Source organism: Lactuca serriola, chromosome 6, assembly GCF_051521515.1.
Source record: "Lactuca serriola cultivar US96UC23 chromosome 6, Lser_US96UC23_V15, whole genome shotgun sequence".
Lineage (NCBI taxonomy): Eukaryota > Viridiplantae > Streptophyta > Magnoliopsida > Asterales > Asteraceae > Lactuca > Lactuca serriola.
In genome coordinates, this window is record NC_136413.1 from 28582781 (window position 1) to 28600620 (window position 17840).

The 17840-nt window shown below is 37.2% G+C and overlaps 1 non-coding gene across 1 annotated transcript; it reads left to right on the top strand.

The window, feature by feature from the left end:
- Window positions 1-5414: 5414 nt before the first annotated feature.
- On the top strand, window positions 5415-5521 carry LOC145060621 (small nucleolar RNA R71). The gene has a single exon (XR_013686838.1). It is a non-coding gene; the product is annotated as a small nucleolar RNA R71 (small nucleolar RNA).
- The last annotated feature ends 12319 nt before the right edge of the window (window positions 5522-17840 follow it).

Consider the following 17840-nt stretch of genomic DNA (forward strand, 5'->3'; position numbering starts at 1 on the left):
AGTCTAGGGTTTTTTTAATGGCATAAAATCGAGTACGTTTAAGTAAAATGTAGAGCCTAAACACGAAAAATCAAGGCCGATTTTTGTTTTCAATAATCGGAACCCTAATCTCAAAATTACCCCAAAATAACCACTTTAAAGAGCAAAATCACACCATGTAGACCTCCATACGCGATTATTACAGAGAAATCAAGTGAAAAATGTTACATTTTTGATGTAGAAATCGGAAATTTGAAGCAGGAGGGAAAAGTTTTCATGGAGAAGAGAGCATGACGAGAAGTAGGTAGTTGAAAAGTAAAAGGAATTTTGACCGAATAGGGTTAAAACCCTAATTTTTTTACTACTGTTTTTTCTTCGACAACATGTCATCGTGAGACCACAACGTCGTGAGGTTTTATTGAAATTTGTGTGTTTTGGTTTCTATAAAGTCACCATGTCGTGGTGATATTCACCACGATGTGGTTATAAAAATAACTTAATTTTAACCAAATTTTCATAAAAATTACCACCCACACTCATTCCATGCTATTTTTCTCAACAAAGTCCATATAAAAATTCAGAGAAATGAAAAATCAAAAATAAAGGATAAATAAAGCAAAATAAACAAAAATAAAGGAAATCAAAAGAAAAGAAAAGCAAATGCAAACTCAAACCACAGGTTGCCTCCTGCAAGCGCTTATTTTTGGGGAGTTATGAGCCGGAATCCTTCCTCATAGTGCTTTGCCCTATATCAATTAACCTTGAAGGAGTTCCATCTCTTGCTATCAACTCTATGTCCCCATGCGGAAAAACTTGTTTTACAATAAATGGTCCATCCCAACGAGTTTGTAATTTCTTGGGAAAAAGTTTCAACTTTGAATTAAAAAGTAGAACCTTTTGCCCTTCATGAAGGTCCTTATGTCCTCTTAACCTCGCGTCATGCCATTTCTTCGTTTTAGCTTTGTAAATTAAGGAGCTAGTATATGCTTCATTTCTCAATTCTTCACGAGCATTCATTTGCGTCAAACGATTGGTACAAAGTTCAGCTAATTCAAAGTTACATATCTTCAAAGCCCAAAATGCCTTATGTTCAATTTATATAGGTAAGTGATAATTCTTCCTATATACCAAACTATATGGTGTAATACCAATAGGTGTTTTAAATACGGTACAAAATGCGCATAGTGCATCGCCAAGCTTTTACAACCACTCTTTTTTATTACCTCCAACCGATCGCTCCATAATTCTTTTCAACGCCCGATTTGTAAATTTAGTTTGCCTACTTTTTTTGTGGATGATATGGAGTTGCGAATCTATGGTGTACACCATATTTTTGTAGCACCTTGGCCAATTGTTCGTTTGCAAAGTGAGTTCCCTGATCACTAATAAGAGTCTTTGGGACAACGAATCATGAAAATAATCTTTTTAGAAAACGAGCCATTACTCGAACATCATTTTTAGGTAACGCTTGTGCTTCTGCCCATTTATAAACATAATCGAACGCCACCAATATATATTTATTTCATCATGACATCGAAAAAGGTCCCATAAAGTCGATCCCCCAAACATCTAATATTTCACAAACTTGTATTGAATTTTGAGGCATCTCGTTTCAGGAGGAAATGTTTCCCGAGCTTTGGCATGAATCACATTCTTTGAAAAATTGGGTTGCATCTTTAAAAATGGTAGGCCAATAAAATCCGGAATCAAAAACCTTCTTAGCCATATATTGTGCTCCATGATGTCCTCCGGTGGACCTGTTATGACAATGTTTCAAGATTTCTAAACTTTCTTTACCGAAGACACATCTTCTTATCATTCCATCCGCACAACTTCTGAGTAGATACGACTCATCCCAAAAGTAATACTTAACTTATGAAAACAGTTTCTTCTTTTGTTGGCGAATCAATTCTTTTAGAAGATAATCACTAGCCAAGAAGTTGGCTATATCCGCATACCAAGGTACCTCTCCCGCGATTACCATTAAATATTTTTTTAGGAAAGTCATCTCCAATTTTGTTTTCTTTTGATTCTTCCAATCTTGGGTTTTCAAGTCTTGATAAGTGATTGGCTGCTACGTTATCCATTCCTTCTTATCCTTTATTTCAGTGTCAAATTCTTGTAGAAGAAATACCCAACGTATCAATCTTGGTTTGGCATCTTGTTTAGCAAAAATATACTTAAGGGAAGAATGGTCAGTGAACACAATAGTTTTAGATAAAACTAAGTAAGGGTGGAATTTATCAAAAACATAAACCATAGCAAGGAGTTCTTTTTCGGTAGTAGTATAATTTTATTGAGTCGGAGTCAAAGTCTTTCTTGCATAATATATGGGTTGAAAATTCTTATCAACCCTTTTTCCAAGAATAACTCCAACTACGTCATCACTTGCATCACACATAAGCTCAAAAGGAAGGCTCCAACATGGGGCGATCATGATAGGGGTACTAGTCAATTTCTCTTTCAATAGTTGAAAAGTTTGGAGAAATCAAATGTAGCATCTTTCAAGAGAAGCTGGGTTAATGGCCTTGTGATTTTAGAGAAATCCTTGATGAATCGGCGGTAGAATCCCGAATGTCTTAGAAAACTTTTCACCCCTTTTACATTTGTTGGAGGTGGTAACTTGGCTATTGTATCCCCCTTTGCGCGGTCCACCTCTATCCCCAATTTTGAGATTTTGTGTTCTAATACAATTCCTTCTTTGACCATAAAGTGACATTTCTCCTAATTTAAGAACAAGTTGGTCTTTTCACATCATGCTAACACTAAGTCAAGTTTGGATAAGCAATCTTCAAAAGAGGAACAAAAAGCGAAAAATCGTCCATGAAGACCTCCATAAAATTTTCAACCATGTCGTGGAAGATTGCCATCATGTACCTTTCAAATGTGGCTGGTGCGTTACATAACCCAAATGACATTTATCTATAAGCAAAGGTCCCGGATGGGCACGTTTACGTGGTTTTTTCTTGGTCTTGACGATCGATAGGAATTTAAAAGTATCCTGAAAAACTATCTAAAAAGCAATAATAGAGATGACTGTATAATCTTTTGAGCATTTGATCAATAAATGGTAAAGGAAAATGGTCTTTTCATGATGCATCGTTTAGCTTACGATAATCGATGCACACACGCCAACTGGTTACTGTTCTTGTTGGAGTAAGCTCGTTTTCTTCGTTAGTGACTACCGTCATTCCTCCTTTTTTATGTACCACATGCACCTGACTCACCCATTGGCTATCGGATATTGAATAATTGATACCGGCATCCAAGAGTTTAACTACCTCTTTCTTCACTACTTCTTGCATGTTTGGGTTTAATCTTCTTTGACGTTGAGCTATTGGCTCAACTCCTTCTTCTAGGTTGATTTTATGCGAACAATATGTGGGACTAATTCCCTTGATGTCGGTAATCTTCCATGCTATGGCATTTTTTCGTTTCTTGAGTACTTCCACTAGGCTTTCTTTTTCATGTTTAGCGAGACCATATGCTATGATGACTAGTTTCTGGTGTACTTTTTCAAAAAATGCATACTCCGGATGTTCGGGCAAAGCTTTGAGCTCAATTTTTTTGGCTAGTGGCCACGACGTGGGCATCCTTCCACATCGCGGTGTCACAGTTTTTTACGTCTGATCGTGAAAAATTAGATGACCACGTCGTAGTGTCAGTGCCACGTCGTGGTTTTTCTTCAGTCTCTTTTTTCATTTCGTTGTACTTTCTCTCTTCCAGTAGTTTCTCTAACTCTTGAATATCAAGTTCATCCTCAAAATCTCTTTCTTTTAGTACCATATATCCCCTGGTTTCGTTTTCTTTCCATCCTCCAAGCTCTTTCTCTACTAATTCATCAAACACATCAATTGAGAAAGCCATATCATCAATTATCCTTGAGTGTTGGATTGTTCTATTAACTCCAAAAGTTTGGACTCTCTAATATCAACCTAGGCTAGAGCGGTGCTCAAGGAGGGCCTTCCAAGAATGTTTGAGACTTGTTCGTCTTCCTCCATATCTAAGAAATTAAAATCCACAGGAAAAACAAACTTGTCAACTTTCACTAATAAGTCTTCACATATTCCTCTTGGAAAGGTCATTGTCTTGTTTGCCAAGTGGATGACCATACCGATTGGTCTTGGTTCGGGGAGATAAAGCTTCTTAAAGAACGAATATGGCATCAAGTTAACACTCGATCCTAAGTCAGTAAGAGTCTGTCTAGTGGCTAAATTTCCAAATTGACACAGAAGTGTTAAGCTTCTTGGATCACCCATCTTCTTAGGTAGCATATTTAACGTTGCAGCTGAGTAGGTTTCATTTAGTACTACCTTAGACATCCCTTCCATCTTCTTTCGATCAGTTAAGAGATATTTTAAAAACTTTGTATATTTTGGCATTTGGACTAAAGCTTCAAGGAACGAAATATTGATTTCAAGGGAATTGATATGATCTAAGAATTTCAGATAGTCTTCAACATTATTTTCTTGTCTTGATCTACTTCAAAAGGGCAACGGTGGGCGGTATGGCTTAACTGGATCAACAATCTTCTTTTCTGGTTCTTGCCACATCGTGGCGATTATTCAGTTTCTTTTCTATGACTTTTTTCTCGATTTTCCTGATCAACATCCGGGTTGTTTCTATAAATAGGAGTCACATGGGTAAGAATTTTCCCACTTCTCGTTGTAATAGCTTGGATGTGAGCTCCCTTTGGGTTTTGTTCGGTGTTTCCTGGAAGTCCTCCCGGTGATCTTTCATTGAGCTGTTTAGCTAGTTGCCCAAGTTGATTTTTGATGTTGAAGATTGAAGCTTGCTGATTTCTTAGTAAAACTTGCTAATCTTTTATTAAAGCTTGTTGTTCTCTAATTGCTGCTTCGGTTTCCTTGTGCCTTTTTTCGGATGCAGCTGCAAAGTGGGTAAGCGTTGACTCAAAATCTGGTTTCTTTTTAAGAGCTAGTTCCTCTCTGTGGTAAAAGCCTCTTCCTCTTTTTTCATACTTCTCTTCCTTAGCTTTCTTGTACTCATCATAAGGTAACCATTTCTTCTTGGGCTTTCTCCAATCTTCATCATATCAATCACTGCTCGAGTACAAAGCTTGAACCTTTCGGGTTCCATTTTCATTAAGATCACAGTCTTTGGTTAGATGCGGCCCATTATAGTTTTCTCACCCCACTCGCATAGTATGGATTGTTTGACCCATTTTAGTCATACTTCTGTCCATATTTTGTAGCATTGCCAAGATGGATGACATGCCCTCCGATGCTAAATTTTCCATTCCCCTTGCTACATCATTCCGCGGGTTGTGGTACTCTCTTTAATGTTTACAAAATTCTTCAATAAACTCCTTAATTTCAGCGAGATTCTTCTTGGTTAATGGTCCTTGAGAATCAAGGAGTTGCCTTGTCGTAACATTTACCCCGTCATAAAATATGGAAAATTCTTGTTGCACATTAAGATCATTTTGAGGGCAATTTCGAAGTAGTCCCTTGTAGCGATCCCTTGCTTCAAATAGCAACTCACCCATTTGTTACTCAAAGTTGGCTATGGCCTTTTTGAGTTTAGCCACCTTCGAGGGTGGGCAAAATTGTTCCAAGAATTCATCATACAATTTTTTCCATGTAGTGATTGTTCCGAGGGGAAGTGCCTTCAACCAGTCCTAGGAAAACTCCTTTGAAGGTGACTGGAAGCATTCTCAACAACACCATTTTGCGTGGAACATTCAGAATGTTGAAATAGTCGGAGAGGTTCTTGTCTTCATCAAGATGTTTATAGGCATCTTCATGATCCTTTCTGGTGAATGGAATCTCTTTTAGCGCAGCAAGGATGTGCCTCTAGAGTTCAAATGTGGCAGTAGCTGGAATGGTGGGTTGCACAAGCCCCGGACTGGTGTCTTCACGAATTCTTTTCTTATATGCCACCATGGAAATGCCGAAGATTTCCTCCATGATTTTTCGGGTTAACTTTCTTGTTCGCTTTCTTTTTCTGATTCGTTTTCGCCTTCTTCCTTGTCTTTCGGGGTTTTGCTAGATTCTCCCACTTGCTTTCCCTACTTCTTACTAAAAACCGATTTGAGATTCTTGAAAGGTGATTTATTTGGTGTGTTTGATTCTTCTATGGTTTTATCAATCTTTTTATGAAAAGTGGACTTTGGGTCTTCAAGTGGTGGAACAAAAGGTGTGTTGGATCCACGGGTCATAAGTCACTACAACAAAAACAAATTAAATGCCTTAAAGTAACAAAAACAAAAGCTGAAAATTAACTGTTACGACACCAAAACATGGTGTTAATGACCACAATGTGGTGGGTCAAACAGAATAAAAAGCTAATACGAAAATTTAAAAGCAAATAGAAGAAAAAAATCCTAATAAAATAGCAGATTCAAATCAACTAAAAATGGACCGTTCCCCGGCAATGGTGCCAAAAACCTAATGCTTTTAATAATTATACACTAGTTTATCCTACTAATAAATCTAATTTTTACCCATGGCAGCGCGCCTTGTTGAAAATAGTAATACACAGGTATTGAACACAAGGAACATAATGTTTAGCTAATTTTTATCTACTACTAACTAAACTACTAATAATCTCAGAAAAAGGGTATTCTCTAGTTTTGCAAGACTAGAAACTTAATTAACAAAACAAAACTAACTATCAACTATTAAGGCAAATATTAAACTAAAGAAAAAAGCACAAAAGATATGTCATTCAAGGTAATTGAGAAACTTTCATTTAGCTTCGTATTTACATGCTATTATGGTTGACTTATGCGTGTGCAATGGATTATTGTTTCATTGGTTACTGATTTCTAAAATGACTATGTTAATTTTCACTAATCCTAATCCTTTACCAAAGAAGCTCATTCATACGGTGACCAGGTGGATAAACTAACAAGTTACTAGTGTTTAGTTCGAGTTAATTTAGACTTATAACGAATTGATTAATTTTGTTTATTTGCTCAATTTAATATAGGATTGGTCGTCATATATTAGCTCCTACGATTATTTACCCACTTTAACCCTAGGTTTTGTTGAAAACTTTAGTCCTATAATTTTGCAATTCATAAAATCATAAGATTCAAATTCAATTAAGAAAGACGGTCATATAAACTTGACTAAATTCAACAATAAATAGAGAAAACAATTATCATAATCACGGAAGGTTCTTTAATAAGCTAAATCAACAAATGACCAATAAAACTAAGTCCAAATCATAAATCAAACCATGAATAGTCAAACAATCCCACACTAAACGAATGTCATAGGGTTTTAGCCCTTGATTTCAACAATCAAACACATAGAAATGAAATTCAATATAATAGACATGATTAAACCTAAGTAGAAAATCGTAATTTAGAGTATATTGCCTAATTCTCCCAATTCCAAAGCTATAACCGACTTCTTCACTTCCAAGCTTCAAATCATATACTTGACCTTCAAAAATCGATAATTGCTTCCAGAAAAAGTTCCAATTTTGGAGGAGAATGGCAAATATTTATAGTTTCCCGAAAAACAGATCACCACGACGTGGTAAGGCCACCACATCATGGTCTTAGTTGTTATCCCGTATTCAACAAGTCTCTCCAGTCAATCGGGAAAGTCCAAATGGTCACGTCGTGGGAAGGTCACCTCGACGTGGAGAGTGTATTTTTCCTCAATTTAAAGTCTTCTTTCAAACTCCTAGCTTCCAGCTTCCTTGTTGCTCCAAGCAAGTCCTTTACCCCTACAACACAATACATAACAAATTAAGTACCTTTTGTTATATAAAGGGCATAAAATAATTAGAAATATTAAGATATGATGTAGAATTATATGTATAGATATGTACGTATCAAAATACCCCACACATATTCTTTGCTTGCCCGCAAGCAATTTGATTTTTATTATCTCACCAATATCGCATAAAACAATCCATTTCAAACCTAGCTATTATCCTAAGACCGCAATGCATGCATTTGTCTTTGATTTCTAAAAACTTCCCATTCCTAAATACTCACAATCCATATGAACCTTCACCCGTTAGCTTATATAAAACTCAATTTTGCACCCCTCCGAATCCATCCCCATGAATCTTTCTTAAAATGAAGGTATTTTTGGTTAAACTACCAAGCATAAATAAACTCTAGAAAAATTACAAGTTGATACCATAGTGGAGCTCTTTAGAATTCATCTCTTCTTTGATATTTACCTTTCAATTCTATGAATTCACCAACTTTTTGTTTGATTTTTGGCATCTTCAATTTTTTTAATTTCTTCAGAATTTTTGATCTTTGGATTTCATACTTTTTCAGCTCCAAATTCTTCAACTTTTTAGTAATTTCTTTCTCTCTCTCTCTCTCTCTCTCTCTCTCTCTCTCTCTTTCTTATTTTTTTTCTTTTTGTAATATATATATATATATATATATATATATATATATCACTTTTTTCACTCAAATCCTACATGCTTAAGCAAGGTGCTAACTTCAACCTTTATAGAGTTCAAGTACAGGCTGCAAAACGTATTATGCCATAAAAGCTACCTGATTATCTTTCATATCTCATGGGTTTTCATTAATAATGGGAAGCCACAAGTACACTATAACATGTGTTGGCTCGGGTAAACATTTGGCTCTCATCGGATCATCCCATCCAATACTAGCAAAAATTTTAATTAGCTAGTGTAACGATGAAAAATTTTAAACCAAGATTTTCATTTTTAAAACACATAAAACTCGTATATTATGTTTCATAAAACCACAAGTGTCTCAAATGTCAACATAAATCCACAAATAAAAGTTAATCCCAGAATCCTCAACAAAGTCTCAAACAGGTGTGTACATTCATGTCAGCGCCTTCCCGCGGTCCTGAGAAGTACCTGAAACACACATCAGACAACACGGTAAGCACAAAGCTTAGTAAGTTCCCCAAAAAACCACATACACACAAATAATAAGCCTCTCATGGCTATAACTCGGCATGGAACCTCCGGTCTCATGCGTCTCGGTGTGGACCCTCCGGTCATATGTCTCAGTGACCCTTCGGTACTGTCTCATTGGAAACCCTCCGGTCCTATCTCAGTAAGCACATAATATAGCATATATATCACATAGACAAAATGCATAATATCACATAACTCAAGTAAGCACATAAGACCCTTCGACCACACATAGATACCACTCATGGTAAGTATAGTGAGAAGACTGACTTCGTAAGAAATCGGATAACCTCGAACTCAAATCACCGGTCTAGCCTCCACCTAACACATATGATAATTATCCCTAATTAATAACGGCTCTCAAAGAAGCTAGACTATCCCTTCTACAAGCTCACAGAAGGGCAAAATACCATTTTACCCCTCCATGGCCTTAATAGTTCACAAATTGACGAAACCGTAAAAGTCAACTAAAAGTCAATGGCAGCGCGTATGCCGCGCGTACCAGACTTATATGCTGGGTGTACTCCAACGCCATGCATGCATCGGGGATTCCTGATCCTACAATGCGCATACTGGGATTATGCTCAGCGTACGTCCCAGTTTTGCTCTTCCTACTTGTTTGGTCTTAATCTGTTAAGACCTTAGCTCATATCACATATCTAGACTCCCTAAAGGCTCTTACTCCATAAAGTTTGTGACTTTAAGCCTTCACATGGCTGATAAAGTCACAAACACCAAAAAATCTCATTCTCTTATCTCAAAATGCTCATATCTCATGCATGGGTTGATTCACAAGTCCATGTCTTGATTTTTATGACACTATATCACTAAAGACACTCAAAGGAGCTGATCATAGTCTCTGGAGCTCAATATATCATAAAGCATCCAAATTTGGGACCAAAACCCTAAAATGATCTAACATGATGCATAAATTAAAAAAGTGAGAAAGCTTTGAGCTTTATACCTAAAAATGAAGCTCCAAACTCAGGTAAGCTCATATCCAAAGCCTGGAATCCCATTCCTTCTTCTTCAAGGCTCCTTCTTCACTCCAAAGAAACACAAGATCACTCAATAGCTCACAAATGCACACAGAAGCTCAATGGACGAGTATTTAGGTTTTGAGAGGGCTGTTTGTCTGAGGATGGTGGCCAGGAATGAGGCCATCATATCCTTTATATAAGGACACACCCCAAATTAGGGTTTTCACTTAGGGCCTAGTACGCCCAGCGTACTAGGTGGCTTCCGCGTCAAAAACACGCACATGAGTACGCTTAGCGTACACACGTGTGCGCCCCACGTACTCATTTACCAACTTTTTCTCAATAAGGGCTAAACTTGGAAATTTACCAAAAGAACAAGGGTTTATAAGGTATACCTGGTCTTGGGATGTTACAATTCTCCCCCACTAGAATTCGACTTCGCCCTCGAAGTCAGGCTCTGAAAATAACTCTGGATACTGCTCACGCATCTCGGACTCCGGCTCCCAAGTGCACTCGGACCCTTTCCGATGTTGCCACTGGACCTGAACCTGGGGCACTTCCTTGTTCCTCAGAACCTTCACTTTCCTATCCAAAAATTGCAATTGGCCTCTCAATATAATTCATGCTCATATCCACCTGAATGTCCTCTAATGGTTCCTCTGCCGTCTCATTGGCTACACAGTTCCTCAATTGAGACACGTGGAAGGTGTTATGAATCTGGCTCAACTCTGCCGGTAGCTCTAACTGGTAGGCTACCCTACCTACTCTGGCGTCACTCTAAAAGGACCAATGTATTGGGGCCCCAACTTGATCCATTTCCTGAATCGGATCACCCCTTTCCCAGGGGATACCTTCAGGAGGACAAAATCTCCAACCTGGAACTCTAGCTCGAATCGTCGCCGATCCGCGTAACTCTTTTGGCAACTCTGGGCTGTCAGTAACCACTGTCTGACCTGCTGAGTCTCCTCGTTCGTCCTTAGCACTATCTTAGTGCCACCCATCACTCACTGCCCTACCTCTCCCCAACAAACGGGAGTCCGAAACCTCCTCCCATATAGAAGCTCAAAGGGAGGCATACAAATACTCGAATGATGACTGCTGTTGTAAGAAAACTCAGCCAAGGGAAAATAAGTGTCCCAACTTCCTCCAAAATCCATAACATATGCACTCAGCATGTCCTCGAGTGTCTAAATCGTCCATTCGCTCTGCCCGTCTGTTTGCAGGTGGTATGTGGTACTGAAATGCAAACGGGTACCCAACTCCTCATGAATTTTCTTCCAGAAGCTGGAAGTAAAGCAAACGTCTCAATATGACACTATCGAGGTTGACACTCCATGCCGTGCTACCACCTTTCTCACATAAATCTCGGCCAATCTCTCTGCAGAAGAGCTCTCACTAATAGCGAGGAAATGAGCACTCTTCGTCAGCCGGTCCAAAATCACCCATATCGCGTCCACCCCACATGCAGTTGTCAGTAACCTGGTGATAAAATCCATAGAAATTTGTTCCCACTTCCACTGGGAATCTATAAAGTCTGTAAAGGACCATGTGGACGTTGGTGCTACGCCTAAACCCGACGACAAGTCAAGCACCTCTCTACAACCCATGCCATGTCCCTCTTCATACAAGGCCACCAATAGTCTCTCTACAGGTCCAAATACATCTTAGTGGCCTCTGGGTGGATCGAAAACCTTGATCTATGTGCCTCCTCCATCAATATACGCCGAGCTCTACCTGTATATGGCAGCCAAATCTGACCTCGGAAAGTCATAGGCCCCGACTATCTGACTAAAACTCGGAAACCTGACCGACCACACACTCTCTCTTGCGGTTCTTGATAGGATTTATATAAACAATCCTATGTGTTCATACAACCCTAGAGTTGGATCTATGTTTTCACTATTAGTTATACAACTTTATGAACACAAAAAGAAACCTGGCATGCTACTACTATTTTCGAAATCCATATAGAAGAATAGAATACATACCTTTTGTTGTTATATAGTAAAACAACTAGTTCCTTGAATCTCCTTAGCTTTGAAAGCAAGTACCACAAGTGTAGTACCTCTAATGGCTCACAAACACCAAGAGCAAGAGGATGACTTAGGAGAAGAGGAGAGGCACCCAAAAACGTCTAGAAACCCTAAGGAAACTCTTATCCACGTTTTTGGTGCTCTAGGGGTCCTTAAATAGTGAGGCTATTAGGGTTACCAAACAAGGAAACCCTAATTTGACTACTTAGGCCCTAAGCAGCCCATGGACTCCCTCCTTAGAGGCCTTGGACGATTTCTAATGGGTTTCCCCATAAAATTCATCCACCCCTCTAATATGGAGTCCACTAGCCCAATATTTAACTATCACACAATTGATAATTCTAGTCCCCTTTATTTAATTAATGTCTTTTAGCGACAAAATTAATTCTTGACTATTATTAATTAAACAATATGATTTCTCTTTTAATATATTATTCATAAGATATATTTAATAAATCATAATTAATCTTCTTTCTCCTTAAATCATGCTATCAAGTTGCTTTGGTGAAGGCAAACCAAAAGGACCATGCACAATCGAGTCAAATACATACCAAAATAGTTATGGACTTAGACACTAATCCAACAGTCTCCCACTTAGATAAGTTTAATAACTATTCTGCGTATGACTTCAGATCCTGATTAGCAATCGTAGCTTTCAAAAGCCGCTATCAACTCTGATCTTATCAGAAGCGTGTCCTTTAGATAAGGGATCATATATTCCTCTATTCTAGATATTGTATAGACACGAGACATGGATTTAATCATTCTATCAGTCTATGTGTTGCTTCCTGATTTTCGACTTATGACGACTGACAACAGACTATAATTGAACACATCAATTTAGTCCTGGCTTGGCCAAGCGCTTTAGGTGTCATCACTAAATCATCGAGGGGCCCACAGATATCGCTTTTATCCCCCATTGGGTAAAAGAAACGGATAAACTTCGATTCAATGCTTGCTTGCACTCACTCACGAAATTACACACAACAATATGTTTTATGACACCAAGTTACTGGTGTGTTTACATATTATCAATGTGCAACCGATTCGTAAGATACAACTCACACATCTCCGTTTCAAGAATATAAGATATTATCGTCTCACCAATCGCTCGTGATAAAATCCATGAAGCGATCCAAGTGAGCATAGGTTTAATCCAATGCTCAAATCATATTCATAAGCACTCATGAATGTTGCCGCAAACCTTTGCTATGTTTAATACACTTTAAACAATCTACACACCAATTCACGATAATCTTCTTTCATACCTACTCCCAAAGTATGAGTGACTGTGGAACATTCGAATAATTTGATTATTCTAAAATAATTTAACTATTCAGGAAGTCAAAACATGCAAAGTGAAACACAAGAATAATACTAATCCTATATGGCCCTAAAATTTTGAGTATAAATAAAACACCTTCTATTTATCGCCATATCGGTTACTCATTATTTGTTGTTTCGGGTAATCAACTTATTACTTGAATTATAACTACAGTTGTCCCATGCTCTTAGTATGCACACTATGTTTACCTATGGTCCTTACTTTGTGAAATATATCAATGGAACACATTTTCAATCATACTGATTTCACTACTCCTAATCCTTACCACAAGTGTAAGAATACCAAATTCTTGCCACTTATAGAATATGTTAGATTCTAGTAGTTTATGCAACGATCCTTTCATAATGTCATAGCGCCAAGGTCACAAAGACTTTGCAAATGAAATTACGAGGTCCTATATTGGAGATTGTTGCAAGACAATTCCATAGATATGAAGTCTCATATTCAAAGTACATTCCTTTGAATATCTTTCTTGCATAAAAGTTTCTAATCTAGACATAGATTCTTAATATCCAACTTCCACATGTGAAAACATTTCCATATTTTCCATATGACAACTTTTCTAAATAGAATCCTATCTATTTACAATAATATCGATATGGTCCATCCATTACTATACCTCCAACTACTCACAAGCGACAAATCCTTAGCGAATCTCAGATCGTCCTTTGATAGTTGTTTAACAAATTTAGTCAATCCCGGTTCTAGTCCCTTTTCCCTCTTAATGCCCTACGCATTTGGAAAATTTTAGAATAGTCAATTATTATAGCATATGCGATTGATCCTATACCCGAAGCGTATGGAACACAATGCATAATGTCTTATATAAAGACGTGATACTTTACCAGTCTTTTGCCATAATATTTTTATTTGCCATGTTCTCAAAACTCGAACTATGAAAAGGGATGCTGTAATCATAATCAATTTTTTTTTTGAGAATGCATGTCATATATTTGACTAAATATGATTAAAATTTCTCGATCTAAGCTCTTAGATTTCGAAACGAAGTATAATATTCTCTCCCTTAATTATAGCAAAACAACTTTTCAACATTGAAACTTTGCAAATTGAAACTTTTGTTTTCTATAAATAAAATTGCTAACTTGCAAATTACCATAATTATCATGCTCCCACTAACATGATGATTATATCCATATCAGCATAACATTTATGCTCCCACTAGCTTTGACATGTATTCAGAAATCAGCTGAACTTCTATAAAACAATGCTTATTGAATTTCTTAAGTTTATATTTCTAATACTAGATGCTTCGATAAGACTCATACACCTTTCCTTAGATAACCGATATGTGTGTCTAAACAAATCTAGAACTTATAGCAATAATTCTCGAATGTTCAAACTAATTCGCCAAATCTCACAATTCAAATTATGAAGAGGGATGCCGTAGTCATAATCGAATTTGAGAAATGTAAATTACATACTGCTATCTTCAAAATCTTTCTTAGTGAAAGCGTTTCCTCATAATCATTTTCATGAAGGAGAGAAACCTTATGACACTTAGATTCTATGGTGTATGTGTTCCTATCCATGTGAATTTGTCATAACCATAATCATAAGATAATGTTTGTGACAAATCCAAACTCTTATGGACAGAACCTGTTTATTCTTGATTTCTTGCCATCAAGGGTCCCACCACTGCTTCTAAGTTATTGAGCAACTCACCCCTACTTTTCAATGTACTTTCCATTGATCAAGGCGCCTTTCTCCTATGCACCCTATTGAGAACTCGTAGAACTCACATGCATAGTTGACTAAACTGGAATGGCAAAGAAACAAGTATATGTCAACACGATAGGTTACAAACCTCAAGTCGTGTGCTAGTGATTATTTATTAGGTTTATTCTTGATTAGTTCTTGAAAACTTTTCAAGATCATTTAGACTCCCACTGACCTCTTGACATATATGATTCTCTTGTCAAGAAACATTCCTTGACAAAACAAAGTATTCAAGAGTTAGTGTGAAATCTTATCAAGACTAACACTTCACTCAATTGGTTCTAATTTGTCTTTGTCTTTTTCAAGACATCACAACTTACCGATTTCAAATGTGTAGAAATAAGAAGACTTTCTTTATTTCTTATTCGATAAGTGTTATTAACCTATGAAAGACGTGTCACTCAAGTCACAATCTCAACTCTTAGATTCAATATTGGAACGAAGTATGATTTATCCTAATGACTTAACCACTACAACAATTCCCGATTCCTCTTCTTAGCCAAACTGGTGCACTAAGTTGTCCTTTAAGGATGGATTGTGATATGGTTTTATTAAGACGATCATAAAACATGATACTGAAGCACTCTCCCTTCTTCTTAGATTGGAGAGACTTCTTATCTTTTTGCCTTAATTGATTCTTCTTATTCGTTCTGGTATTATTGAGACTTTTCAATAATTCAGAATTATACTTAATCTTGTAAGCATAACCATATTTACTAGACCTTTTAGTAAATCGCGACGAATAGTCTTATTGTTATTTTGGTGGACTTGACTAGTGCACAACATTGTGAACTCGATCTCCTAGTCCTTTACTTGACTCTTTGTCAAGGAATTAGTCTCAAATTTTCTAAATATGAAGTTTAATTCATCATACAATACTAGTTGTGCGATTCCAAGTTTCTATCCAATTGAGACTTGGGCAACAAGAAATTTTCCTTATTTGGTAAATTTTGACATTTCCACGAATAACATAATCCAAGAATCACATCCATTTAAACATTTCTTATAATAGAAACAAACATCAATTTTCAATAATAACATTGCAAGGAAACCTAAATAAGACAAAATCAAAATTTTATTTTATTGTGGAAAAACTTGTCCTTACAACGCAATTCAAGTGAGAACTATGCTATTACATATTCCTAAGCAGTCTATCATAACTCTCTAAGTAGCAGCTCTAAAAATCTGATCATTGAATCATGCGATCGAAACCCATTTCTTCATGATCAGACTCAGCGTGCTTCTTCTTTTCTTTTCTTCAATCCTACAAACACAAAATGTAATCTTATCACATCATGTATTTAGAATCAATGAATTGGAATTTAACAAAGTTAGATAATGGATAATACCTGAAGCAGAGCCACACGTCTTGACTCTCCCATCTCTTAGATCTCTCAGGTATATGGGGCAGCTTCTTCTCCAATGCCCCTTCTCTTGGCAATGAAAGCAAATTGACTCTTTTGGAACAGCACACGCAACTACCTCAGACTTTTCCTTTCTCTTATGGTCAAGCTCTTTGACCATGGCATGCCTTTTGTTGTCGTTGCCTATGTCCATGGAAGTTTGGAAGGTAAATCTACCGATTAACTTTGCTTCTCCAGTGTGCCAAATCATTTCTGATTCAGCAACAATAAGCATATAGGTGAGATTGATGAGGGTCACATCGTGGTCCATCATATAGTACTCTCTTAAGAACTCACTATATGAATCAGGAAGTGATCGAGGAATCCAATCAACAACCAGCTTCTCACAGAAAACGACTCCCAACATTCTTAACATGTCAATGTGAGACTTCATCCCTAGGACGTGTGCACACACTAACTTTCCTGCTTCGTGTTTACTTGCCAAAAGGGCTTGAGTGAGCTTGAACTTTTCAAGTCTTCGAACTTGTGGGCCAGGGAGAACAATAGGAGGAGGTGGAGGAAGTGAAGAATTATTTCTTGTTTGTTGATCGATACGTGGAATATCATCTTCATTTGGAAATCTTTTTCCAATGGATTTAGGAAGACCATAGTTGTTAGATTTTGACATCTACAAAACGGGAGAAAATTCAAGTTAGTTGATTGAATCCTTAATAAAACACCCAAATGAGATATTAAGGCTTGGATCCAACACAATATCCTACAACTTGGAAGAGGGATTCCATAATCCAAATTGTAGAACATTTGAAGGTAGGTAAATGACGATTTAACAATTTCCACCATGAAAAACGAAAAGAAGTTTAAGTTTTATATGTATTGAAAACTCCTAGATCTTTTGAGATCCATTGAACTTTTCAATGGCACGTTTAAATCTCGATATGCCCCTTGATTTGTGACTGGGATGCCGAGGATCACAAAACAGGGTGTGAATAACCATGCAAATATACATGGTGACCCCAATGTTACAGTCACCTATTCGATGTGCCGGTTAACCACACATGCTCCACCGAACTATGTCAAACATCGAGTCACCCTTTGCCACCGTTGCTTAGAACTCAATTAGTGTGCCGGTTAACCACACACGCTCCACTAATGTGTTAGCAAGGGTACATAGTGTAATTTCATGGAATTGCCTCAATTCACTTTTGCCTAAAGTAACTAAGATTGGGATTTTTTGTAAAACATTCAGTTACTTTATTATTCATTATACTTTTAATGAGGAGAGGGTTTGCCCTATCCAAACCGTTTGGCTAACGACCCTCCACCAATCAAGGAAGCGGTGGGTGAGAGTGGACACCCATTAAACGGCCATTTTATAGGCCATAACCTTATACCTCCTTTATAGACTGACTTCGTGAATGAGGCCTACTAACGGTAAGACTATCAGTTTAAGTTATACATATATAATATTAGACTTTTAATGTTATATATAGTATAGGGTGTATTTTATACT